The sequence below is a fragment of the Gallus gallus genome, chromosome 10 (assembly GCF_016699485.2).
Source record: "Gallus gallus isolate bGalGal1 chromosome 10, bGalGal1.mat.broiler.GRCg7b, whole genome shotgun sequence".
NCBI lineage: Eukaryota > Metazoa > Chordata > Aves > Galliformes > Phasianidae > Gallus > Gallus gallus.
In genome coordinates, this window is record NC_052541.1 from 563,504 (window position 1) to 571,073 (window position 7,570).

At 58.8% G+C, this 7,570-nt stretch overlaps 1 long non-coding RNA gene across 1 annotated transcript; it reads right to left on the reverse strand.

The window, feature by feature from the left end:
• Nucleotides 1-2,122: 2,122 nt before the first annotated feature.
• LOC107050295 lies at nucleotides 2,123-7,300 on the reverse strand. The gene is made up of 4 exons (XR_005862701.1): nucleotides 6,707-7,300; nucleotides 6,012-6,183; nucleotides 4,106-5,163; nucleotides 2,123-2,259 (listed from the first exon to the last, which is right to left on the reverse strand). It is a non-coding gene; the product is annotated as an uncharacterized LOC107050295 (long non-coding RNA).
• Between the last annotated feature and the right edge of the window lie 270 nt (nucleotides 7,301-7,570).

A 7,570-nucleotide genomic window follows, 5' to 3' on the forward strand; every position in this document is an offset into this window, starting at 1 on the left:
CAGAGAGAAAACTGTCCCAAGGGGTGAGGACTCATTGCAGGGATGGTCAACTTCCACTGGGACGGGAGGCTCTTGGGAAGGAAGAGCACTGCGCTGCAAAATGCCCATTGGGAGGGTCACTGATCATTGGAATGGGAAACAACTGGGATGGGAAGGATGTTTGCCTACGAAAAATCAAACCATCTCAAGCCTGGGGGAAAGGGGCTGACCCCAACGGTCACGCAACCCCCCGTTGGGGGAGGGGCTCCCCTAACTGCCACTCTCCAGCTGTCATGGCAGGTAAGGCAGCAGGCTTCCCCTGCTCCCGTGCTTCAGCTGGCCCCAGCGCCCCAGATCTCACCCCTGTAACCCAGACCTCACCCCAGCGCCCCAGATCTCACCCCAGCACCCCAGATCTCACCCCTGTAACCCAGACCTCACCCCAGCACCCCAGATCTCACCCCAGCGCCCCAGATCTCACCCCTGTAACCCAGATCTCACCCCTGTAACCCAGACCTCACCCCAGCACCCCAGATCTCACCCCAGAGCCCCAGATCCCACCCCTCTAACCCAGATCTCACCCCAGCGCCCCCGATCTCACCCCTGTAACCCAGATCTCACCCCAGCACCCCAGATCCCACCCCTGGTAACCCAGATCCCACCCCAGCACCCCAGAGCCCCAGATCCCACCCCTGTAAGCCCGATCTCACCCCAGCGCCCCAGATCCCACCCCAGCGCCCCAGATCTCACCCCAGCGCCTACTTTGGCCTTTCCCCACAGAGAGAATCCCTCGAGGAGCGCTGACGGTGCCTCTGACACCCGACGCCATTTTCGTTGAAGCGACTGTGCCGCCACCGGACCCCGCCTGGATGCAGCCCACCATCCGCGGACCGATGCCGGTACCACCCCGACCCCTCCCTGTCCCCACTGCCACCTACCTGGCGCCTCAGGCCTCTGTCTGGCCTGGGGTACCAGGTGTCTGGGGACAGGCAGCGCAGCTCCCCCCTGGGGGGCTGCCCCCAACTGTGGGGCTGCACTTGCCCGTGCTGCAGCTGCTACCTGGGGGGCTGCACCCAGGTACGGCTCCCCCCACTGCCCCTGCTCACTGCTGGGGACATCCCCTGCTGGCAGGGACGCTGCTGCCCCAGCAGCCGATGGGGCTGTGGCCTGGGGCTGTGTTCCACGGGGAGCCCCCGCAGCCCGCAGGCACCTGCCTGCCGCAGGCCCCCGGCCGCCCCGGCCCCCCACCAGTTCTTTTGCAGGTACCGTCACTGCAGGAGCAGGTGCTCCCCGTGCCCTGCACCCTGCCCGCCACCTGGGAGCCACCGATGGAGCCCTTTCAAGACGCCGTGGTGCTCACGGAGGACCAGGGGCACCCAGCGCCCACCGACGTGTGCCCCCATCCCGCCACGGCTCAGCTCGCCTGCAGCGCTGCGACGCTGGAATCAGGCGGTGAGTCCAGGGGCTGCAGAGCGGGTGGCAGGCTGTCCGCACCGGGTGGCTGTGGGAAAGCTGCCACTGCCCCACTGGGGATGTCCTTGCTTTCCCAGCAGTGACAACGAGCGCAGACATCCCGGAGGACATCGCGGACATCCATGATCTCCTGGCATGGCTCAACGACGGTGAGTTTGGGGGCAGCAGAGCTGGCGGGGGTCGTTGGCACCCAGTGGGTGTGGGAAAGAAAGCTGGCATTGCCCCACCGGGGATTTTCTTCCTTTTCCAGAAGTGACATCCAAGACAGGCATCCTGTACGACACCGCAGACATTGATGACCTGCTCACGTGGATCAACAACGGTGAGTCTCTCTCTGAGGGGCAGCAGAGCTGGTGGGGGGGTGTCTGCACTGAGTGGGCGTGGGAAAGCTGGCATTGCCCCGCTGGGGATTTTCTGCCTTTTCCAGAAGAGACACCCAGCACCGACAGACTTGACAACGATGTGGAAATTGACAATTTGCTCACCTGGATTGACGGTGAGACTGTGGTCTGCAGAGGTGACGGGTGGGTGCCTGCACCGAGCGGGTGTGGGAAGACTGCCATCATCGTTCGGGGGGATGTTCTTGCTTTTTCAGAAGCGGCGAGTGCTCTGGAGGTCCCCCAGCACAACCAGGACCTGCCCGGTGTCACAAGAGAGGGGACCAAAGACACTGCGAACAGCTGCCAAATGGAAGAGCTGATGCAGTGCATCACTGCCACGGAGCCACTGAGCCCAGATGTCTCCAGCAGCCTCGACTCCTCTTCTTCCATCACAGAGCACTCTGACTCCTCCAGGGCCAGCAGGGAGCTGAGCAAAGACACACAACCTGAACCAGGGCTCCTCAGCAACTCGCTCTGCTGGCAGCCAGCATCCCCGGAGCTGCCCGTGCCGACGCCCCTGGCTGCCCCTGCGCCTCCGTCGCCCCGCACCGCACATCTGATGGAAGAGGCGCGGCGGAGGCAGCCCCGGGTGGTTCTCACCCGCCTGGCACTGCCGCCCCCCCTGGCTGCCCCCACACCCCTGTTGCCCCACACAGCACATCTGATGGAAGAGGCACAGCGGAGGCAGCCCCGGGTGGTTCTCGCCCGCCTGGCACTGCCACCCGGATGCATCTCCTGCCGGGTGGCAGACAAGCACCACGGGGACAGCACCGAGCCAGCCAAGCACCCTGTGCCTCCTTTCACGCAAAGTGGACAGGTCATGGAACGGGTGCAGCGGAGGCAGCCCCACGTGGTTCTCGCCCGCCTGGCCCTGCCACCCGGATGCATCTCCTGCCGGGTGGCAGACAAGCACCATGGGGACAGCACCGAGCCAGCCAAGTGCCCAGCGCCCGCCTGCACCACCACAAAAGGCAACAGCACCGGGCACGTCCCAGCCAGAAAGAGGAAGCTGCCGCGGGGCCAGGATGTTCCAGGCCACAAACACCGGCGCTAGGCGAAGCTGGCTGTGTCAGCACGGCGCGCAGCAGGAGGACTCGGTGCCCATCACAGCCCAACAGGCGCTCGAGAGGGAGCGTGCCAAGAAACCGGCCCACTTGGTGTAGCAGGAGACGTGGCCATAGCCGACAAACACGGCTCCCTGTAGCCCTGGGCTCCTCGCTGGCCCCCACGATGCCCAGAGAGCAGCAGCAGTGTTCCGGGGGCACCAGCACTGGCCCCAGCCTTCCCCCTCCAAACCTGGGCTGTCCACAAACGGCATCTTGGGCTGGGGCAATGCGGGACTCTGAAGCTGATGGACCGCAAAAGTGTTGGACTGTCAAAGCTTTGGGCTGGGAAATGTTGGCTGGGGGGTGGGAAATGGTTGGGGGGTGGGAATTACTGGGGTGGCAAATATTAGGGTGGGGGGTGGTTGTGGGGTGGGGAACTGTTGGTGTGGGGAATGGGTGGGGGGAGGGAATTTGGGGTGGGAATTCTTTGGGTGGGAACTGAGGGTGGGAATCCTTGGGGTGCTGGGATCTTTTTGGGGTTGGAAATGAAAGGGCTCTACTGTGATATTGTTGGGGTGGGAATCTGGGGTGGGGAATGGGTGGGGGGAGGGAATTTGGGGTGGGAATTCTTGGGGCGCTGGCATCTTTTTGAGGTTGGAAATGAAATGGCTCTACTGTGATATTGTTGGGGTGGGAATTTGGGGGGTGGGGAACTGCTGGGGTGAGAAATGGCTGCTGTGGGAGATGGTTGGCATCAAAAAGGATTGGACTTCGTGACTGCTGGCATTGGAGATGTGGGGAGGGGGAGGGAATTTTGTGGGGTGGCAATTCTGGGTGGGAAATTGTACTCTGACCATGTTGCACTCCGAAATTGTTGGAATTTGGAGGAAGGAATTATTGGGGTGGGAATCTGGGGGGCTGGGAAGTGTTTTGCAGAGGGAGGGAACTATTGGTGGGAGGGAGCCGGGGGCGGGGGGGGGGCGGGGGGGGAAGGTGAGAAATTGATTGCGGGGTGGGAGCTGGGGGGTGGGAAATTAATTAGAGGGTGGGAATTTTAGGGGGTGGGATCAGAAACAATTGTCAGGGTGGGAAATGGTTGGGAATATCTATTGTCATTTATTTGCTGTTTTGTACGTTCAATTATTAAATGCTTGGCGTTCACTTTCCTACACCTCTGCCTGCAGTCGTTTGTGCAGCACCAAAGCCCCCCCAGGTCCCCGTGCCCACCTCTGGGGATGCTGGGGTGGCTGCAGCGAGCCAAGAGCTCCTCCAGTCTGAACATCTCCATCACCATCGCTGCTGTCAACGTCTCTGTTGCCTTGTTTTGTTCCTGGGGAAGGCGACGGTCACGTGCTGAGCAGTGCATGTGTTGAACTGGGGGCACTGGGCACTACTGGAGGCACTGGGAAGTCCACTGGGGGGCACTGGGAGGCTACTGAGGGCCGCATACAGCACTGGGGTGGCTCCAGGCAGCACTGGGGGGCACTGAGTTTGCACAAGGAGACTCTGGACAATACTGGGAGACAACGGGAGCTTAGTGGGGAACTGCAAAGAGCAGCAGGGGGCACTGGAGAGCTTTGGACAGCACTTGCAGGGTGGGAGGAGGTTCCCACAGTACCCGGGCGGCACCTTTTAACCTCATTAATTTGCTCTTCTACAACATCTCACCCACGGCATTAAGCAATCCATTTCTTCCATGGGGGAGGCTTTCTCCTTGGGGCTGACCCCCCCCCAGCGCCGCTTGGCTCTGCCCTGGGCACTGTGTTCCACACATTCCCACCCTGATGCTGTCACTCAGTGACACATTTGTCACCGACAGACTCCCCGTGGGTCCTGAGGTGGGCTGGGGGGTGTCCTGTGAAAGCAACCCCAGTGACAGCCCCCAGCCCTAGAAGGCACAGATCCTGGAAAACCACCTTTAATGCTGCCAAAATCAGCTTCATCTCATCACCCTGGGACTCCATCTGGGGGCTCTGTGGAAGCTTCCCCTGTTTCAAGCTGGTGCTACCCCGTGCTTGTTGACGATGCTTCATGCTCTGGCATACACGCCTGCAGAGGTTAAATCTGCTCTGCACCCTCGCTTCAAGTCAGACCCTTTTCAACGGGTTCAAATATTCTCCCAAGTAGAAAACCAAAGGGACGTTCCAGCGGAAGAGCACTAGCAGGAGGAGCCTCACGCATTGCTGCTCCCAGGACCCACAGCACTCATTTTTCCCTGCCTGCACAACGCTTCTTTGTCTGCCCACGCACTCCTGGACTGGCTGAACAGAGACCTTCGACTGGAACTCAAGAGCAGAATGAAAGATTATGGTTTGTGGAAGAGTAGTCAAGCTACTTATGATGATTACAGGTACGTAGCAAAGCTGTGCAGGAAGAAAATTAGAAAAGCCAAAGCCCAGCTAGAACTGAGCTCGGACAGTAAGGTGAAGGACAACAAAGAATATTTCTATAAATACATCAACAGCAAGAGGAGGGCAAGGGAGAATCTCCATCCCTTGTTGGACGCCGAGGGCAACTTGGTGACCAAGGATCAGGATAAGGCTGAGGAACTTAATGCCTTTGTTGCCTCAGTCGCTAATAGCAAGACTTGTTACTCCCTGGGAAAAAATCCCCTGTGCTGGTAGATAAGGATGGGGAACTGAATAGGCCCTGCATTATCCACAATGAGATGATTTTGGACCTGCACCGAATGCTGGATGCTCGAGTTCACGGGGCCAGATGGACTGCACTTTGGAGTGCTGAGGGAGTTGGTGGATGTGGTTGCCAAGCCACACTCCATCGTCCTTCAGCAGTCCTGGCTAAATGGAAACACGCAGGTGGACTGGAGACTGGCAAATATGATGCACATCTTCAGAAACGGCCAGAAGATGAGCATGGTAGCTACAGACCTATCAGTCTTACCTCAGGGCCAGGATAGCTTATGGAAAGGATAATGTTGAGATTAATTAAAGGTCAACTAGGGGATCGGGCCCAGTCAGAATGGATTTACGAATGGCAGATCCTGCTTGACAAAATAACTTGCCCCACACCACCAATGCCACAGGAGACTCCAGGAGCAGGAGAAGATCCGGTGGAGGGAGGAGGCAGGGCAGCTGGGCCTGCTGTGCACATATACTGACAGACATACAGATACCTTGTCACTGCTCTTCTGCCTCCACGTTTCTGGAGTACTGGGAGTTTTGTCTTCACACAGGAACTCCGCCAAGCCTGTATGTCCAGAGCTGCATTTTCCAGTCCATGGCACCTTGATCCCAGGACGTGCTCCGCCACGTGCTTCTAGGACATGAACATTTGCACAAAGGCCCCTGAAAGTAAAAGCATCCCGGCAGGTTTGCACTGCTCCCACACTCCTCAGCGCTCTCTCTAAAATCTCACACAACACAGACTCTCTCAGACTCTTGACTGCAGCCCAATAGCACAGGATCTCCCCTCTCACTTTATGAGAGAAGAGGCCATAGTTTGTCTTTCTTTTTCAGCTTTGCAGATACCACCAGGCAAGAACTGGCTTTCCCACCCTGCAGCCAGGAATGCTCCAACCTGAGGGGTGAGTGGCTGTGAGAGGAACGTCTCTGCGGAAGCGCAGCTCATTCCTCCCCTCTGACAGGGCCAGAAGGCATGAGACAAAAGAGGAAAGCACAGTGCGTCTGCATTTCCCTCGTGGCTCTTATTTCCTGCGTTACGGTGGGAAACGAGCTGAGCCGCTGTGCCTCTCCATTATGCTTAGCTCTGCAGCTCTGCCATCATCTTTAGACTCAGCTGTTCCTGTGCATAATGCTCCACACAATCACCCTGCAGAGCCCAAAGCCCTGCCTGGCTGCTGTCACTCACCTGGAGGTTGCAGGGTGCTGTGCCTCCTGCCTGTACCTGCTTCTAGGTGTCGCTTGCAAGACATTGAGAGTCCACCTGGTTGGAACTGCGGTCAACAAACACAAACGTGAAACAAGTAAGAAGGGATTCTTTTGTTTCACAGGCTTTCACCTTTGTTAAAACATGGTCTGCTGCGGAGCACAGCTGGAAGCGTTTCACCTGTGCAGAAAAGGGGTGGAGCCTGGTCCCAGCCCTCCCTAACCTCATTTAAGGGCTGGCTGTCTAAGGGGAAGAATCTCTACTGGGAGATCTGCTCTCTGGTAATACCTTCTGAGTCCTGCTCTTCAGAAAGGGGTCTTTCTTTACTAGCTTGAGTCCTTCACCATTCTTGGGAAAATTAAAACACAGTAAAGCAGCTCTATCTGCCACTACCTTTCACTACGGTTACCGTTTTAGGTTATGGTTAAAGGTTGAACTTGAGAGTTGGACTGCTGCCACAAGGCTCTGGCTGTGCCGGGCCTCCCTCCGGACTAGGCCCCAAAGCAGCCCCAGCTGAGCCTGGTCCTCCTCCAGCCTGGGCCCCAAAGCAGCCCCAAGTGTGCCAGGCCCCCCTCCGGACTGGGCCCCAAAGCAGCCCCAACTGAGCCTGGTCCTCCTCCAGCCTGGGCCCAAAGGAGGCCCTGGCTCTGCCTGGGCCCCCTTTGGTCTGTACCCAGAGGAGGCCTCAACTGTGCCAGGCCCCCTCCAGACTGGGCCCCGAGGCCCCGACTGTGCTGGGCCTCCCTCCGGACTGGGCCCCAAAGCAGCCCCAACTGTGCTGGGCCTCCCTCCGGATTGGGCCCCAAAGCAGCCCCAACTGAGCCTGGTCCTCCTCCAGCCTGGGCC